General features: G+C 44.5%; 1 protein-coding gene across 4 annotated transcripts in view; it reads right to left on the minus strand.

Moving 5' to 3' along the window:
- RPP40 (ribonuclease P/MRP subunit p40) overlaps positions 1–19,821 on the minus strand; it is an 872,477-nt gene that overhangs the window by 17,567 nt on the left and 835,089 nt on the right. The gene's annotated exons all lie outside the window — the stretch shown is intronic.

The raw sequence follows: 19,821 nt of genomic DNA on the forward strand, positions 1-19,821 counted from the left end.
GGCTGCACTCTGGGGAAAAGTGACGAAATCCCAAGAATCATCAAAGCATATACATGGTGGCAGAATGTCCTGAGGGAGAAAAGTTAAGTCCCTTGTGGTGCAGCACTGGAGGGGGAGCAGGGCCACAGGAAGAGGGACCATGTACCTGCTATTCATGTCTAAGGAAGAATAAGGTTGGTGTAACCCTGGCCTCGCCAACATGGATGGCATTGAGATCCAGGTGAGTAGTGGTGGATTCCTTCCTACTCTATGTGAGTATATACACGCCTCATACTTGTAAATGTGATCATGCCCCTCATGGAAGATGGCCCTGCTGACCATGTTCACATTCATGTATTTGCACACCTGGAGTCACTCTTATCCAAAGTGGAAACCCCATAATCATGATGGGGCAACAGGATTGGAAAAGCATCTCCAGAATGCAAATGCACATCTGGTCAAGTAAGCATACCGTAAGCAGACCGTAATGCCTGTCCCGACAGGTCATGCAGAAGTCAGGAACAATGCAATCTGACATTTATATGTCCAAACAACCAAATGGTTGACACAAATAACATGAGGGACAGCCCTAGATCGGACAGGACATGGTGGGCTGGAGAAATAGTATAAACAAACGGAGAGTAGTCCTGTCCTCAAAAATTAATGACTGCAACAACTTCTTGCAGTGATTATCTGAAACTTCCTAATCATCCAGATCAACAGCTAACTAATACGTGTCACTGGGGGAAGAACCGTCCAACTACTGAGATTGGTCTACATTAGCCTTTTTATTATTTTGGCTAGATATGTAGCTTTCATTGATTTTTTTCTAGAAATGTTAAAACAAGCTTATCTTTTTGCAAAACAGACACAGTTTGTGACAATATGCAATCATCAATCAGTGATTATACAGTCAAAAACATGAATAGAGCAGGCAAAAACATATCAGTTTGATGTGCCTTTACATGTAACTAAACCAAAAAGGGTTCAGGCAAAACATTACTTCATATTAGTCTCATCCATTGTATTTGTTCCTGTTTTGTGCATCATCACATTTGTAACTGCATTATTTAGTACAAAAATGAATCAATAATCCATTGTGAGTGGACCCTATACCTAGTGCATATTGATTCACCTACACGTTCCTGGTATAATAAGTAATTGGGTCTCTTTCTGGGCACTTGGACCACAACACTGAGATGTTGGATCTGTTGGCTGTCCGGGTTGCATATACCAGGAATCTGGTGTATATGTCCACTTGTGTGTACCACTAAGACTTGTAAAGTTAAGTCTATTTGCGCCTAGCGTTCATGGAATGACCAAGAGAGTCTGGTCACAAATGGTTGCCATATGCACACAGGAACCTGCAGGACACATAGTGAGTACTGATAGAGCTTGTTTAAGTATATATATTTAAGTATAGTGCACAGTACACATTTTTCAATGTTTGTGCAAAGTCCTAAGCCCATGATCTCTTTCTGCGTGGTTCTGTATTTAACAGTAGGTTGAGGGAGTATCAAGAATTTGGGTACTGGAAGAGGCAGACAGGAACTTTGAGGTTTTGATGAACACAGGTAGAAGTACCATTGTCCCTAGTCTCTATGGTGTGACGTGTGTAAATGTCCCATTGGATAGTCTACAAGCCAATATTTAACATGACAATGACAGTGGGTTATCCGTTGGGCCATGGGGTGCAGCCCTAGAGATGTAGCACACTGTGCAGTGAATACTGTGCCAAATAGAAAAGGTACTCCTTCTGAGTGGTGCCATCAGGTAGGCAAGTGACTGGAAGGACCACCTGTGTAGTGTCATGGTGAGTGAACAGTCAGCGATTATAGGAATCCATGGGGGAGGGAGAGTGGGAGAGTAACACATAGCATTTCGATGTTCATAGTGCAATCCTGACTATAGGACTTTATGTCTGCTTGAGGGGTGATGCTGAATGTCCTGTTGAACAGAGAGTAATCAGTCTGTTTTAAGTACGGCTTCTGCTTGTGGGTCCATCATTTGTCTATAGCTGGATAGCAAGCATGTGGAGTGCTAAAGCCCAGGGGTCACTGACCCCTGAAGAAAGGAACAATGCCGCATGCTGAACAGAGGACAAGCATGTTCCACCAGGACGCACTTCAGGGTGATGTCAAAATAACAAGATGCTGTGTACAACCCAGCAGTGGCACTGAAGGTGAGGTGGTGTATATGTCCCATATTCCGTCCTGAATGTTTTTGCCTGGCTATTCATCCACAAGAAACATCATCCTCCCTCTTCTGCTCATACCAAAAGACCATAGTGCAAGGCACCATGACAGCACCTGGTCCCCAAGGGTAGACAGCACATCAACATGCATAGCCCGAAGGAACGCTAAGTATGGCCACATGGTGTGCTATTTCATTTTATTGTTATGCAACAGCTCACTTATCTATTTTTAAAAACAAACGTCTCACAGAAGAAGCTGGGCTTGCATTTCACTGGCAGGACATACATACATAAATACATAACCCGAAGGGCATGCACCCATCTGCTTGTCCAAAATGAGAGCTAGAGACCAATTTGGAGGAAGAAGGTACTCTGAGCCATACTTCCAGACACAGCAGTGGGCAAAGCAGCCTGTCCGTTCGCAGCACTTCTGCTATTGATGCCAAGCTTTGCTGTGTGACCCAAGGCACAGCAGAAGATAAAGTCCAGCATGATGCTAGCATGAAAATGAACTGCCAAACTAAAAACTAAAAGCAATCCCATCTGTTACCACTGGCCCATCAAATGTTCCCATTAACCCAACAAAAGTGTTGGATGAGGGTCAAGTCTCCTGCAACTTGATGAGCATGTCTATGTTGGAGAGTAGTGATTCCTGTGAGCCTCTCCTTCGTTACAATCAGTATGAACAACAGATACTGACTACATGTGAGAGACCCACCATTACCATGGGACACGTCAGGGGGCTGGGGCCAGGACCTGAACTATGAACCCACTGCTGCAATCCAGATGGTGACGTTGAGAACCCGATACTCGAGATGGGTCCGGATGCACAGGAGCCTATAGTGGCACGGGAGGTTAGAGGGAATTACAAGAAGGTGGATGTAAATATTAGATATGTAGCAGGATATCTGGAAGAAAGGAAGAGGCAGAGGCTGATCAACAGGAGCTGGCAAACCCTACGCGTACACAGGGCGAGCCAGGTGGAAGTAAACTCATGTAGCAAAGCATAAAGGATGTAGAGAAAATCAGAAGAGAAAAAGGAGAGGTCAAGAGAGAAGAGGAGATAAAATTGGTGGAAGACTATTGCGACACATAAAGCACGAGTGTTTGGGAAATAAAGCCAGGACCTTGATATAGTAAGGTGACCAACTAGGCAAGGGCAAGGTAGCACCAGCAGGGAACTTTTAATTCCCTTGTGGAGTCTACCGTGTGGGCCACTGAGACCTTGTGGAGAGAGAGTTCCCTACATAATCTAGGACAAGAAACCGAGACCTGAACCTTCAGATTCCAGAGCTAAAAAAGAAGTGCAGGGAATGCTTAAAAACCCACTACCGTGTCAATCAAATCTCCTTTGGAGAGGGAACCCGGACTGAGATTTGAAAGACTAAGATTCAAAGTTGTGAATGCCTAGGACGATCCATCATGTTTACATGTTTAAGCGGATTGCCACTTTTTGTCCCAAACTGTAATTTTCCTTGATAAACCAAGTTTAAAAAAAAGTTGACTGTGCTCATGACGTGCAGTGCTAACTTACAGTGTAAACTATGCCCACAATGCAGTACGTTTTCAATTCTTAAATTGTCACCTACCAGCGGGGTCACAGAAGTGGTGGATGTAACCACCAGATGACTAAATGGTATAAGGGCCACCCAACTCCAGTCATGGTTTTCGTTTTCACCTTTGCTTCTGTCAATTGTGTTCCAATGTAGTGACACAAAACTCTAACTCAAAGCAGGCTATTGTTGGTGAAATTAATGCCCAGGACTGAAACACAGGGTTCCTGGCTGCATGATGACACTAGTAGTTGTTTAATGGGTTGTAGAATTTAGGTAGTGAAGGGGAATAAGTGGAGAGGAGAATGTTTTGGTGTGGGCAGGTGAGAAGGGAGGTTTATGGGCACATGGTTCAGTATGCTCTAGAGACTGACTATCTAAAAGCTGTGCCTGCCTGGCCAGGTGTGTCTGCATGAAACTCCCAATATTGCTGTTGCACAAGAACATTCCATCATGGGTTGACCAGGGTAACAAGGCACAGCATCTATGGACACCAGTGCGATCAGTCGCTGAGTCCAGTGGGGGGTTTTGGGTTGCCCATCTCCGTTGAACTACATAATGGGCTTCTTTACATGTTGGTTCACCACTCTGTATCCCATCAAGGTGATCTATATAGTGTGCTTCCACAACCCGTCGGCTCTTTTAATCATGTGCAGGCAAAGAGCTGCACCTGTGGCTGTTTAGGTTGTATGTTGCACATGTATTATTAGTTTACTTCTGCTGGCCAAATGCAGCTCCTTAAACAAGAGGAAAAATCAATTGTGTTTCCATTGAAATGCAGTATTTGGTGCAAGAAACACTTTGTCTGAGGTGGGATAAAAGGGGGGCTCCCCTCCAACAAGTATGTCGTAATGTAGCGTGTTTCATGTGTGGTAGAGTTTGGTGGAGGGTATGCAGACATTATGTTGGACGGTCTTTTGGCTTAATTCTAAGTATTTTTTCAATTTGTGCTTCGGTAGTACTTCAGGGATCACGTCACACAGGCAGTATTTCTAGGATACCGCCAAGGATGTTCACTAAGGATTCCACCAGTGGATTCCTAGGTTGACAGCCGAGGTGTAACCGGGTGGACGTTATTCACGAGTGGCATTGCTCAACACCGCCCGTATTACGATTATCACGCATTCAGTATGTAGTGCTATGGGGAAACTATTTATTATTAACCAGCGGATTACCGGTTCAAAGTCAGGTAATATTTATTAAGCATGTGAATCTATACAAGACTATGTTGGTGAAAAATACCTAAGGGGAAGTAACTTTAATTTTCTCAGTGATCGCTGTATACGGGTCATGATGCTAATTGCCACATTTAATCCACTTTGAAGTACAGAATCAGCTAGTTGTGCCACCTCTCTAAACCAAGTACTGTTGATCTAAGGTATTATCTCATCTTCTGTGGATACTCATGCTGCCATAAGCATTCCCCGTCCCTCAAACCATGTAGAGGACACATAGCCTTGCACCACTGGAGCTTTACATTCTTACAATTGTGGGTGGAGCTGTGTCCTGCTGTAACTCCACATCCAGCCTGCCTAGCAACCCAAAACTCCATGTCACCCATCAGCCCTTAAGTCAAGCCCACCACTGGGGATCAAGTTGAAGGACCAAGATTCCCTGTGCCACCATGATGCAAGGTAGTGCCACATCCTCCTCTTCTGTTTTTGCACTCACGGTGCCCTCTCGAGGGTCTGTACTTCTGCAGCCCCCTATTCCTTTCTTCGTGCAGCTTCCACATCAGGATTATGTCACCAGTCAGGATTCACAGCCTCATTACTCATACAGTGCTAATTTCAGTTATTCTCCTTTCAAAAGCTCCCAGTCATGCCAACCTCGTAACTGCACTCTTATCTCACACCACCTCAGATTTGAAGCATGTAAGAATTACAGCTATGTTAACCTGGGATGAAGTAGGGTGGGTTGCATGTGAATCTATAAAAAAGGCACCAATGCTGGAGAACTATCTCAAGAGCTAAGAAACTACTTATCCAGCATTGTAACTTTTTTTTTATTAAGTGTATTTGGTTTATTACAAACCTTTCACAATCAGAAAAGAAAATTTCATTTCTAACAAAGAGATCTAACTTAAGTAAGAGAACAACGCAGATATACAAAAGAGAGATCAAAACAACAAACCCTTAATCAGATAATTAAAATCTAACTTAATAACATTTTTTAAATTACACAGCTGATACTTGAATAATATTTAAAAACAGATTTTGCAGGTTTTACGATAAAACAGTAAATCTTCCTAGCTATACCAATTAACTTTTTCGCATTGCATCTTCTTCATCGCTAAGGCCTAACGTTTTAAGGGTTTGTTCCAAAAATTCGACCGTTACAAAGTTTATTTTTGGAGTTCGACAGTCATATATTAGACTCCACCACTTCTCCGAGTCTAAACCGCATAAATCAACGATGTTGCTATTTAGATACAAATTTCTAAGATCTCTTAACTTTGGGCAAAATAATACCAAATGTCTGAGGGATTCTTTGCTTCTTTTGCACAGTCTGCACATTGTGCAAATCTTTTCTTTGGGGTATCTTGCCTTTGTTGTTTTGTTTCGAAGAATATTCAATCTAAAGCGCAACAATGGATCTCTTTGTTTGCAGTTCGGGAATTTTCTCAAATAGTTCGGTACAATAGACATTACACCCCAATTGGTTTTCGAGAGTGTATGAGTTTTTGACAATGCTCTTTTTGATTTAGTATTTGACCAGTCTTCGGCCCATAACATTCTTTTGACGGCTATTGGATTTTCTGCCAACGTTTGGATTTTCAAAGTTGCCTTTTTTATAATTCTTTCATTGTCTCTTTTCCATTCTTCACTACTTTTTCTTCGAAATTGTCATTTTCACAGAGTATTTCGAATTGGGGAGGCGTCAAATTGGCCATTGTTTTTCTGTACAACATCAGCTTACTGTGGCAGATGTGTACATATAAAGCAGTCAGGCCAAGTTCGTGGCAAATTACCGTCATTGGTGTTGCTTTTGGGATCGGTAAGATGTTTTTCCAGAAAAGCCCTTCTAGGGTGTTCCAGAATTCTTCCGGAATATTCATACAATTTTCTGCTCCATATGTTAATGTTGGTATCACTTTGAGCCTGTAAAATGTTATAACAGGTTGGAGGGAGAACTTTCCGTATCTTTTGTTAATGATTTTCGCTTGTGCTGTTAGTTGTTTTGTTTTTGTCTTTAACATCCTTCTCCAGGGCTCTTCGTTTTTTATTCCGCTTAGTTGGATGCCTAAGTATCTCATTTCGTTGCATGGTTTTATTAGTGTTTTATTCACTATCCATTTCTCGTTCTTACTTTTTTTTCCATCTTTTATCACCGAATATCAATATTTCTGTATTATCTGCATTTATTTCTAGATCTTTTTGTTCTATGTATTTTTCCACCTGATTTAACGCCCTTTGGAGACCAATTTGTGTGTGGTCTAGTATTATCAAATCATCTGCATATAGCAGATGATTTTTTTTAATAACGCATTTTATTGGGTTTTTGAAAACATAAAACGTACAACCCCATACATTGGGGTAAACAAAACTTCCCATACCCACGCACCAGTAACTCCCCTCTCTGGTCCTTTTAGCAATGAGTTACTAATTTATTGCATCATTCTAACTCTTACACCATACGCTTACCAATACATTTGCAAATCTCTGCGTAGCATAACGGTACAATGTTGAAAGTCACCTTTTAATGTGCGTCTTCCCACCTTTGCCATATTTTCTGCGCTTTCTCTGGGCACCCCCTGGCAGTATAGACTCTCTTTTCCATGGCTATGCAGATATCCACATCCGTAATCCATTGTTCAAAGCTCGGTGTTCTTTCGCAGCCCCCGAGTTGCGCTATATTCCTTTTAAGAATCGCCGTGGTGGTAGATAAACGCGCTTTTTCGTACCTCGTGAGGTCAATATCCCCCTCCATCCCCAGCAGTAATTGTTTTGGAGTTGCTAGTATCCTCTTCCCCATTACCCTTGACAACTCATCACAACACCAGTATTGTTGAATAGTGGCACATTCCAACAGAATATGATAATAGGAGCCTTCCTCTCTTTTACATCTCAAACAGTATGGGTTCGTAGCCTTTCCCCACTTAAATAGTGCCACCCTTGGGTAGTAAACCCTATGTAATATCTTCAGTTGAATTAGTCTGAGCCTGGAAGAGATGGCCGTTTCTCTGGGGTACATCAATGCAGCCACCCATTCCTCTGGGAGTATGTCTCCCACCTCCCTCTCCCACACGGCTCGTAGGCTCGACATCTCTTTCGTAGCGAAGGAGTTGATAGCACTATACATAGTCGATGTGACTTTCTGTGTTAGCAGTTCTGGAAACACATTACGCTCTAGCTGGGAGTACTCAGGTATATCGCTTAATTCAGGGAGGTGCGTCTGCAACACGTGTTTCAGTTGGATATAATGATAGTGTTCGGTAGATGGAAGTTCAAAGGTGGCAGCTAGTTCCCCAAAAGCTACTATCTCATTCTCATTTACCACATCACCAATTTTCGTAATACCCAGTTGGGCCCATAAGTGCCATTTGGGGAGTTTGTTCACCTCTAGAAGGTCTTTATTATTTCAGAGTGATTGTGCTAAGGTTAATTTTTTATCCCAGCCTAGGTACTTGTGTGTATCTGTCCAGACCAGGGTTATTTGCGAAGACATGGACAGGACAGTGTGTCGGTCTTTTTTCCGGTAGAGAAGGTTCATGATGGGTCTTTCCTGCGCAGCAGTGTCTTCTAACCTGTTATGCGGTAGAGTGGTGTCCCCATGTAGTTTATCATTCACCACTGCCATTTGACTGGCCCAATAATAGGTCTGTAATCGAGGGAGCCCTATCCCTCCCTCCCATATGGATCTCTGTAATGTGGTAAGTGCCATCCTCGGGTGCCCCCCCTTTCCATAGCAGCGTCCTGAGAGTTTGATCTATCTTGTGGAACTCGTTGGGTGTTATCGGCAGTGGTGCATTCTGTAGCACATAGAGAAAGCAGGGAAGAGCCATCATTTTAAAAAGCGCCGTGCGTCCCAGCAATGTGAGTGGCAGGGACATCCAGTGGCGGACATCCTCCTTGAACCTCGTCATCACTGGGTGTAAGTTTTTTTCCACATATTCCATCAGTTTGTGTGTAACTTGTATGCCGAGATATCTAAATTGTTCCCTTTCAATTCGATAGGGGCACACCTCTGATATTGCCATATCTATGTGTTTGACCGGGAATAGTATGGATTTTGCCCAGTTGACGCGAAGTCCACTGAACACACCATATCTCTCTAATAGGCGCGACACAGTGGGACAGGAGACTCGCGGGTTTGCTAGATAACACCCTTTCTTCCCACCCTTCCGCCCACTTGAAGCCATTCCATGTTTGTGTAGATCTTAATAAAATTGCTAACGGTTCAATTGCTAATGCAAAAATCAGGCTGATAGGGGGCAGCCCTGCCTCGTGCCCCTACCTAGCCGAAAGGGTTCAGAGGTGTACCCGTTCACTCTCGTCACCGCCACCGGGAGATGGTATAGTAGTTTGACCCAGCTCATGAAGGGAGGGCCAATGCCCATAAGTCGCAGAATTTCCCAAACCGCCTCCCAATGCACGGAGTCGAATGCCTTTTCAAAATCTATAGACAGTAGGGCCATGGGGTTTTGTAAAGTATGGGGTTTTCTCTAGTGCTGTGTGTAGTCTGTATATGTTCTGCCTGGTGGACCTTTGTGGCATAAACCTACACTGATCTGGGTGTACAAGCGTGTGTATGACTCGTTGTAGCCGGTTAGGTAACACTTTTGCGAGTATTTTAGATTCACAGCTTATAAGGGAGATGGGTCTGTAGGAGCTACACTTGTCAGGGGGCTTGCCTGCTTTTGGTAAAACTATTATTGTAGCTTTCCTGAGGTCTGGGGGGAGGTGGCCCTGCGAGCGCGAGTGTTGAAATAAGCACAATAATTGTGGGGAGATGATGTTTGCTCCTATTTTTTTCCATATTTCAACAGGAAAACCATTTGGACCTGGGGTTTTACCTGGCTGGAGTTCTGACATCACCCAGGTTATTTCCTCCTCTGTGATCTCTTGTTCTAATAGGGCTGTTTGTTGCTCATCCAAGGTAGGAAGAGTAATTTCCTCTAATATATCTGTTGGTGGCGGTGCGGATGGTGCACTGTACAACTCGGCGTAATAGCTGGCAAATTCCTCCGCAATGTCCTTGTCGGTAACTATGGGGTTTGTATTTCCCGTCGTTAATTTCCTAACTTGAGTAAGACCTATCTCTCTACGTTCTAACCATGCTAGTATTTTCCCTGCCTTATCCCCAGTTTCGTATATTTTGGCTCGCATAGTAGCATGCGCTTGTTTCGCATTATCTAAGGCTATGTGCTGCAATTGACTCTGTGCCAACTGTAGTGCTCGGTGTGTTTCGAGTAGGTCTTGAGATAGATGGGCGGATTCTGCGTTCTGTACATTCGTCTCGGCTTCGCGTATCGCTATAAGGCGTTCTTTTCTATGGGCTGAGGTCCAGGCTATGATTTCACCCCTTAATACTGCTTTTAGTGCCTCCCACAACGTTGTCGGGTTATCTACAGAGTCCGTGTTTATTTCAAAGTATGTTTCAGTAACATTTTGTATATGTTCCACCATTTCGGGGAACCCCAGGTAGTAGCTATTCAATCTCCAACTGGGTGGAGGGAGTGGGCTGTTGGTATTAATCATTAGCATAAGTGGGGAGTGATCCGAGATACCCCTGGGGAGCAGGTGCGCTTCACACGCCTCATTTATGTTACATGCTGGTAAAAAGAAATAATCCAGCCTGGATAGGGACGCGTGTGCGCCGGAGTGGTACGAGTATTCTCTCGTGTCTGGATGAAGGGACCTCCATGCATCGTGTAGTCCCAGTGCATTGGTAAATGTGGCGAGTTTAGTGCGTGTATTTGGGTTCCTGGCTCTTATGTGTGTCCTGTCTAGTTCTGTGTCCATAACTTCGTTAAAATCTCCCCCAATCAACGTAAGGCCTTCAGTATTGTCAACAATCAGAGGCGTGATGTCGGTAGTCAGAGGTGTTAGTAGGTTGGGCGGTGCATATACTGCGTTCCCACAGGGTTCCCATCGTATGTACATATCTGCCTCCCTGGTCCTGGGTGTCCACGGTAGGTCTGTAGGGGAGTCTTTTGTGTACCAGGATCATCACCCCACGTGATCCCATGGTTAACCTGGCATGGAAGGCTTGTCGGTAGTTTGAATGTTTGAATAGTGTGCATTTTGTGCCGGCCAGATGCATCTCTGTTAAGAAGGCCACATCTGGTGAGTGGCGGTTCAGTGCCTGTAGGACTAGACGCCTTTTAATACTATTTCCGAGCCCGTTAACGTTCCATGTCATCACTCGGATGGTTCTGTTTCTATCTACGCTGTTGCTTTGTCCCATGATACTCGTGCGTGTGTGGTGTCAGCATGTTGTGTATCTAAGAGTGTATCGTGATCCATCAATCCGGGAAGGGATTGAACCAGATCTTGTGAATGGTGGTTCAATGTGAAAACTCGCTTGCTCTTTCTTTCCATTCGGGACATATGAGAGGGAGTTTTTGTTATGGGTCTTTTGAACTTTGTGTGATTTTTAACATAACAACTTTGAGTCCCCCACCCCCACCCTATACTCCACCCAACTTGAAGCATCTGTCACCCAGTCCAACAATCAAACACCTTGTCAACCGGACAGGTAACACCTTAAACAATAACCATTACCCCAATCTCTTTTACTACTGCTATACTTAGTCTTAGTTGTCTTGTTTAGTTGTTTCGTTTCCAAACTGCCTGTGCGCAATTAGTCTCAGTTCTTGGGAGGTGGCCTTGGGCGGCCGCCAATGTTACGATGTTTTCTTGACGTTAGTAAATATGTGTTTCCAGATGAGAGTGTCTCTCGGGTGTGGCACTGGAGCCCACGCGGCGTGTTGGGCCCTTCGGGAAGAAGAACGAAAGGTGTGGGGCCGCAGAGGTCCCGGTTGTCTTTCTGCCACGCAGCACCTAGAAAGCACACTGGAGCTTTTTGAGTTCTTCAAGCACCGCATACGAGATGCAAGATGAGGTATTTCAATGCAGCGTGTTTATGTCATTTCCAATGTTCTGATATTATTTATATCCTAGAAGGTAGTGGCCTCTGTCCTTTTAATAATGATTGTTCACATCATCCCGGTTATTGCTCAACGGGCACATGTACTTGTTCCGGAGATGCTGGTTGTATGCCTACCGGAGGCCTTTCACAGGGGACACGGTCCGGGCGGGGTCGGGGTCTGCCCTCCTGTCTTCTTGGCCGCATTGACCAGTCACCCTCGATATGGGATTCTGCCCATTGCCAGGCCTCCTGAGGGTCGGTGAAATGTGTGGTCGTCCCGTTATGATAAATCTTGAGTTGAGCCGGAAATAGCAGACCGAATTTTACTTTCATGAGGGAGAGCTGTCGCTTCAGCGGTTCAAATGATTGTCTCGCACGTTGCACCTCCTTCGTGTAATCAGGAAAGAAGGCTATTCGGGAGCCGTTGTAAGTCACTGTTCCTTTCGCACGAGCCATCTGTAGCAGCGCATCTCTGTCGCAGTAATTAAGGAGTTTAGCGATTACAGTTCTGGGTGGTCTTCCGGGAATAGGCCTACCCAAGGGTATCCTGTGGGCACGTTCCACAGAAAAGAATTTCGAGAAAGAGTGTGGATCGTAGATGTCCGCTAGCCACTGTTCCAGGAACAGTTCCATGCTCGGGCCTTCCGTCCCCTCCGGGATTCCAAGAATACGTACGTTATTGCAGCGAGACCTACCCTCACCCTCATCCACTCTAGTTTCCAGGGTCTTCAACCGGCGTAGTGCTTGTGACAGTTGTTGGTTGATATTACTAATGGTGTCCTCCGTACCTGAGATGCATTGCTCCGCTTCCCCTATTCGAGACGTGAGTTTTTGTAGATCATGGCGGAGGAAGGACACGTCCGCCGCCATGCTGTCCATCTTTGTTTCCATGGAGGTGCGGGAGTTTGCTATAGCTGCCATTACATCCTTCAGTGAGAGGACATCTCCCTCTTCCGTTGGGTCTAGCTGCGGTGTTTGATCCGTTGGTTGGGACGTGGCGGCGAAGGCATATTGGTCCATTCTGCTTTGTACACTTGATTTCCGTGGTTTATCTTTCCCCATTCTGTAATGTGGGGGGTGGCGGAGTAGTATATGGGATCCCACCATTGTCGATAGCCGAATTTACCTTATGTCTGTTACCCCATTTTCCCTTGCCTCTGCACCCTCACAGGGGTCCCCTCATGCGTCTGCTCTGGGTTGTGTTCATCAAAGTATTCCTCGGCCCACAATGCTCCAGATGTCACTTAGTTACCTCTCCCCACGGTCAAGCGGTGTGAGTATGGATCTTCGCGTACCCCAGCGCGCCTCTGCGTCCGTCCCTGTTCCTGCTGTTTACTGAGGGAGTGTTTTTATTTGGGAGGGGCGCTCACAGAAGTGCCCCCGTGAGAGATGTGGCTGCACGTATTGTTCGTGGGGTTGCCTGGTGGCTGGGTGGCGCACAGGATAGGCTCGGGAGAGCAGGCAGGGGACTACAGTTGTCTGATGCCTCTCTCGTTTCCCCTCCTCCCCTCTCCCTACCGGTGTGCCGCTGTCTGGAACTGCCCCGCGTTGCCACCGCTATGGAGAAGGACCAGCCGGTATTCCGCGCAAGGCCCGGGTCCTAGCTGCTATGTGCGTCAATATAGTGGTCTCCTTACTTGTGGATCTGCCACTGGATGTTGTTCACTTCGCTCCGTTGTGAGCTACGGTTGGTGTAAACCAGCAGGTTGATGCAGCGTGGTGGGTAGGTTTGGCTCCTCTGAATGTGGCAGTTGATTAACCTGTGAGTGCAGCCCGCGGGTCCCCTCGGTACCCCGCGAACCTTCCAGCTCCGCCTCGCGCGCCCGCTATCTCGACGCCTGTCTCGAGCGCAGGGGGGGCGGGCCGTTAGTTCTCCGCTCTGCGGAGAAGGGCTCCAGCCCGGGGGAAGCACCAAGGCGATGCCCTCCGGTTCATGCGCGGAGGAGCGGATACCCAGAGGTCCGGGTGTTGGCTAGACAATCCGCCCCTCTCGCTGGTGTTAGCGGGTGTAGAGCTCTCCCTCTGCTCCAGGTCACTTCCGCCCGTGCCTGCGACCGCGGCGCCGTCCTCCGCTGCGCCCGCGGGTCCTCTCCTTTCACGCTTGGCAGGATCGGTCCGGGCAGCTGTCTTCGCCCACTTCCAGGAGATCCGCTATCGTGGCTCCGGTCGAGACCGCCGGGTTGCCGCACCGCCTGCTTGTGTGGCGATTATTCGAGGTTGGGCAATACTCCAACACGCACCAGTGCTCCGGCGCCGGCAGCCCCTCCGCTCAGTTGGTGCGTGCGGAGGCTGCCATCTTGATGAAGATTTTCGTGCCAGGCAGTCGCGGCGGTCGACACGGCACAGCTCCGGTAGGGGTTTGTTTCATGAACCGTAACTTTCCACAATTGTTCCTCAGCTGATCACCCCCCTGTGGGTGTATTTTTCATGGGTTTCGTTCAAGCAGGATATTTTCTAAGGATAGTGTCGGCGGCCGCTGGAGCTCTCCGGGACTCGCGTCTTTACGGCTCGCATGCTGGCCACGCCCCCCTGCATATAGCAGATGATTGACCGGTCTACCATTTAATCTTGGAGGGAAAGTTCTGCTATTTCCCAGGCAGTATTGCAAATCTTCGATGTAAAAGCAGAAAAGAGTGGCTGCTAGCGGGCATCCTTGTTTGAGGCCTTTTGTTGTTTTTATATCCTTTGACAAGGTGCCACTTTGGTCTAGTTTGACTCTTATAGAAGTTTTAGCATGCAATTCTTTAATTGCTTTTAGCAGGTCTATAGGACAGCCTCTAGAAGCTAGTTTTTCCCAGAGACGATTTCTATTTACACTGTCGAAGGCTTGACGTAAGTCAATGCTAGCTGTGTATAATTTCTGTTTGTTTGTGTACGCTCTTTTTTTCATCAAACCCAATATCAGAAGATTTAAATTACATCCTACTTTTTCGACGAAACCTGACTGCCGTTTATCGTACATGTTTCTGTCTTTAATCCATTTCTTCAGTTGATTTAACAGGAGGGTAGCAAAGATCTTCCCGACACAATCCAGTAAGGCAATTGGGCAGTAATTTTTAGGATCCATCCTATTACCTTTTTTGAAAATTGGAACGACGATAGCTGCCTTCCATGAATTGGGGATTTGGCCTTGTGTAACAATTCTCTTGAACAGTCTTTCACAGAAACTTGCCCATTTCTCGGGATCTTCTTTTAATACCGCATTCGACAGGCCGTCTGGCCCTGGTGCTCTTGAAGAGCTTGCTTTTAGGATTAGCAACTTTATAGCTTCCTTATCAAAAGGAATATTCCAAGCTCTTGTTTCATTTTCATCTGTGTTATTTTCGGAATTAGATTTTTCCGTCTCGTTGAACAATTTCGTGAAGTGTTCCATCCAAGCAGTTTCTGATAATGGGTTCATAAGCACCGCTGCTGTTAGTTGTTTTTCGTTTAATAGGTCCCATAATGACCTGCTGTTTGTGTTGTTCATGGCTTTTTGCATGGTTTCAGCATCCTGTTGGTATAGCTGAGATTTATGAGATTTCTGCCAATTTTTGTATTTTTGTTTCCTTTTTCGAATCTGTTCTTTTATTCCATCGCTCTTTTCTGTTTTTAGTGCGTATGTATCCTTTCTCAGTTGTTTCTTTTGTATCATCACCTCTGGGTCATATACATGTAGTTTTTGAACTCTCATTTTTATGTATTTACCATTGCTTTGTTTGAATATCTGTAGAGATGTGTCATATTCTACGGACATTTTTTCTTTATCTTGCCATTTTTCCAGATTTTTCAATACAGTGTCAAAGTCAGCCTTAAACGATTTAATCCATGTTCCAACTCGATTTTGGCATCCCATATCCAGTTTGCCCTAATTTTCCCTAGTTTTCCAGTGAGAAATCTCAGCGATAATTGGTTCGTGATCGCTGTGAATTGATGGCATTACTTTGAAACTTTGGATTTTTACCAACAGCTGTTCCGAGACAAACATATAGTCCAGTGTATTACTCACGTTGCCATTAGTCCAGGTCTTAGATGGCGGTATATCTCCCTTCATATTTCCGTTTAGTCTATGGAGTCTCCTCGCATCCATTTCATTGTTCCATATTTTCCCTCGCTTACATTTTTGATTTATTCCATTTTGTGGTGTTTTTTGACTTTCAAAACAGTTGATGGTGAGATCACCACAGATGATGATGTTCAGATCTCGATGAGCTTCTTTTTTGCTATCCAAGCATTCCATTATTTGGTCTATGAATTGTTCGCTTTTATTTGTTACAGGGTTCCAATAGACATTCAATATTAGCAATCTTTGTGTAGATTTTGGGGATTCCGACTGGAATTGCACTTCAGTGGCCTGTATATTCGAATTAATGTGTGTGTATTCCAGCAACGATATTCCAGACCCATTTTTAATTAAGGTTAATAAACCTGTGGAGGGTCTTCCAAGTAGACCTCCTTTAGCTGGATTACATAGCACAGTATATCCTTCCTTACAGGGGGAGATTTTGAGCCATGTTTCTTGTAAGCATATTATTTCAATGTTATTTAAGGATGAATTGAAATCATTGAAAAGGTGACGGAAACCTCTAGTATTCCAACTTCCTATTTTCCATTGATCAGCTTGAGCATTTTTGGATGGCTACAGTTTCGGTTTTGTAGCAAAAGTACCAGCTAGCCAATTCCAATACTTCGGGTCTTGTTTAGATGTTTGTGTTGTGTTATTAGAATCAAGCATTTTTTGGGTTCTTTTTATAGTTATTTTTGTTTTATTTAAATGTTCCTTTTGATGCTTTTGGATTTGTTCTTCATTTTCATCTTCCTTTATTTCTTGGATCCTTGATTCCGTGATTGGTCTTGCTGGTTCATTGCTACCAACCCAAAGGCTCTGATTATATTCAGAGTTCTCTCTTTGTTTCGGCTTTACAATCTCTTTTCTCAGTTTGTTGTAATTCGCTTCCTCGTCTTTAAATGGGTCTCTGTCGAAATGCTCGTTTTTGTTGGTTCCACAGGCCTGTCTCTTCAACGATGATTTGGTTTTCTGCAGGTTTTGTGATCTTAAAGCCTAGTACTCTGAAATTTTCCTGGGCCTCCAACATAATAGAGGCAAGTATAACCGAGTTTGTCACAATTTCTACTATGTCGACCCGAGCTTTGTCAGGGAAACTTACTGACAAAATTTCCTCTGGTTTTATGATTTTTAATTGAGGAATGTATTGTAGGAGTTTCATAACTGCTGATCTATTTAATATCAGCCCATCTGAGTTTCTTGTCATTTTCCCCAGTATTACGACCGTATTTTTCTGGGGTATTGGTTTTTGCTTCATCCATTTGTTGTTTTGACCAGTTTTTCTTGAGAAACCTTGGCTTTCGCTCTTTGTTCTTTGCTCGTGCTTATATCTTTTTGATGATTGTTATTTGAATTTTCAGGGGGTGATTCTTTCAGTGGAGGAATTTCCTTTTGTCCTTTTATTTCAGAGTATTTATCTGTGCATTTCTTTAGTTTGTCACTTAGAGTTAAAAACATTTCTTCATTTGGGGCCTTGAGGTTAATACATACTTTTTTAGCTTCATATACATTGAAATCCATAATCACCCGTTCTTGGGTTTCGTCTGCTTGCGAATTTTCCTCATCATAGACCGAACAGTCTAGAAGTTCTTTTAGGCTGCCATCAAGTATACTCGCATCTTCAGAAGACACAGATATGGTCAAAATCTTATCTTGGATTAGTTTGGGCGGAGTCTTTATAGGTTTGTTGTTTGGGTGAGGCACATCGGAAGTGCTTGACATCTCATCTTCCGCTGTAACTTTTAAATTCCTTAAGAAGCTCCTAGACCCACAGTTTTTATTCTTTTCTTTGTTGTTCACATTTTTTGTTTTGCATATGCTTTTTACGCTTTTCTTTTGTATGTCTGTTGATTTAGTTGCTCTGTCTTTTTGGTTGCATTTGGATCAAATATTGAGTAAGCACTTTTAGCTGCTTTGTCTAAATCTTTACTCAATTTGTCGGCGTTCTCACATGGAATTTGTTGGCTGTTTCCATTTTCAGTTTGTATTGGTTTTTGAATCGTTTCCGAACATGGTGTAACAGTGGAAGCAATTCTTTGATCTTCACATGCAATATGTTGTGTGGTATCAGATTCGATCATAGAAGAGACAGATAGGCTGGCTCTTTGATCTTCACATGTCTAGGGCTGCATAATATCAGGTCTTATTTCACCACATTTTGTTTGGGATGATAAAGTCATGATGATTTCTCGAATTCCTTCCAGGAAGTGATGTTTATCGGATTTGGCGTCTTGAAGTAAATCTATCAGTGTTTTTAGAATAATTCCGTCCATTTCTTTCTCTCGATTTCGCTTTTCTTTAATGGCCTCCATGGCTGATTCTATATAGATCATTTTGCTGTTGATTAGAGCAATCATTGTTGATTGATCTCGTTGGTTTTCATTTAAGCTTTCATACAGTTTTAGAAATGGAGCCATAGTTATTGCTACTGAGGAGATAATAGCTTCCTGTGATTCTTTCAACCACCTAGTTTCTTTCGAGGTCCTATTGAGTGTAAGATTTTTGGGCCTTTGCAGATTAATTCCTTCGTTTCTGGTGCTCTCATTTGAGCTATACTCTGATGATGATGAAGAGGAATCGTCCGTTGGCGTAGTCTCCTTTGGGTGATTATTCGTGTGAGGTAGAAAGTTTTTAATTTGTTCTTGTAAGGCTTTTATTTCTTCATCGCGTTTTCTGTTTAACTCTCTCTCTTCAAAGGACTGTAGCCTTAGACTTTCAGATTCGAAACAGATTTTGTTTGAAATGTCAGTTATCAATGTTGCTTCTTTAGCGGGATCTGGATGTTCACTCTGCATATTTGCAATAGTGCTCTGATCAGGCGAATGTTTTCGCGGGCGTTTGGGAGCCCATGACTCGATCCGTGTCTCTTCCGCACTTTGTTTTGATGTACCTTCTTTTTGAGTTGTTCCATTTGAAATTTCTTCCGAATTTGGGATCTTAGTGCTGACTTTTTCTGCGGTCAAGCTGGTTTTTTGCAATTCTATTATTTCAGCTGTGTTTGATAGTAGATCATCATCTGTTATTTCTAAGGTAACATTTCCTTTTGGGGTAGAGCTTCTGTCATCTGTCACTGTTTCTACTGTTGGGCACTCTTGGTTTTGGATTCCTATTTGCATTTTGCCCTTGTTTGTAGTTTTAGTTGCGTCAGTTGAAGCTAGTTTTCCATTGAAGTGCCATCTTAATGTTCCTATTTCGGAACTGGAATGGCACCTTTTTTTTTGCATGTTTGATCTGGTTTTGGATTCCAGATAATTCCAGTCCTTTGGATAGCACACTTTCTATGTAGGTGTTTTTAATTTTTGTGCTGGTGTTTTTTAGTGTTTTGCTGTTCGTAGTGTCTTTTGTATTTGCAAGCATTCGACTTTGTTTTTATGTTTGCTTAGAGTTTCTTCAGTAGATGCATTTTCGAGTTTTCTGATGATACAGGCTGAGTTGCTATAGCGTTTATGCTTTCAAATGTGTGCAAATATTTTTGGATTTCAGCGGGGTTAGGCAGTGAGGCAATGTTTCTCTCACTGCGAAAGCTTCCCAATCCCTGTTTCTCTGGGAATGCACACTCACCGGTTTTAACTTCATACTGCAGCGAGCTTTCCACGCCTGCAAGAGGCCGGGCTGGCTAGAGGCTAGAGCCGGTCCCTCCCGCAACAGGAACCAAGCTACCCACCGGCTCGAAGCACGAGAGCTCGCCCGCTGCTTCCTCTGCGCTGCTGGCCCCCTCCCGCCGGCAGTTCGTCGCAGAGCGCGGGGGCCCTGCAGCCGATCCCTCCTCACAGGATATCCCATCCCGTTCGCAGCACACGAGCCCGCAGCACACCGCAGACAGTGAGTCCTCCAAAAAGATCGCAGGCGTTGCGGTCTCCACGGGCATAGCTGTGTCTCTGCCCGTGGAGGTCCCAGCACGGCCCGGTCCTGCACTGAATGCACAAATCTCCCCCCGCTCCGCCCACGCACGCCGC

The sequence above is a fragment of the Ambystoma mexicanum genome, chromosome 5p, assembly GCF_040938575.1.
Source record: "Ambystoma mexicanum isolate Mex_15411 chromosome 5p, UKY_AmexF1_1, whole genome shotgun sequence".
NCBI lineage: Eukaryota > Metazoa > Chordata > Amphibia > Caudata > Ambystomatidae > Ambystoma > Ambystoma mexicanum.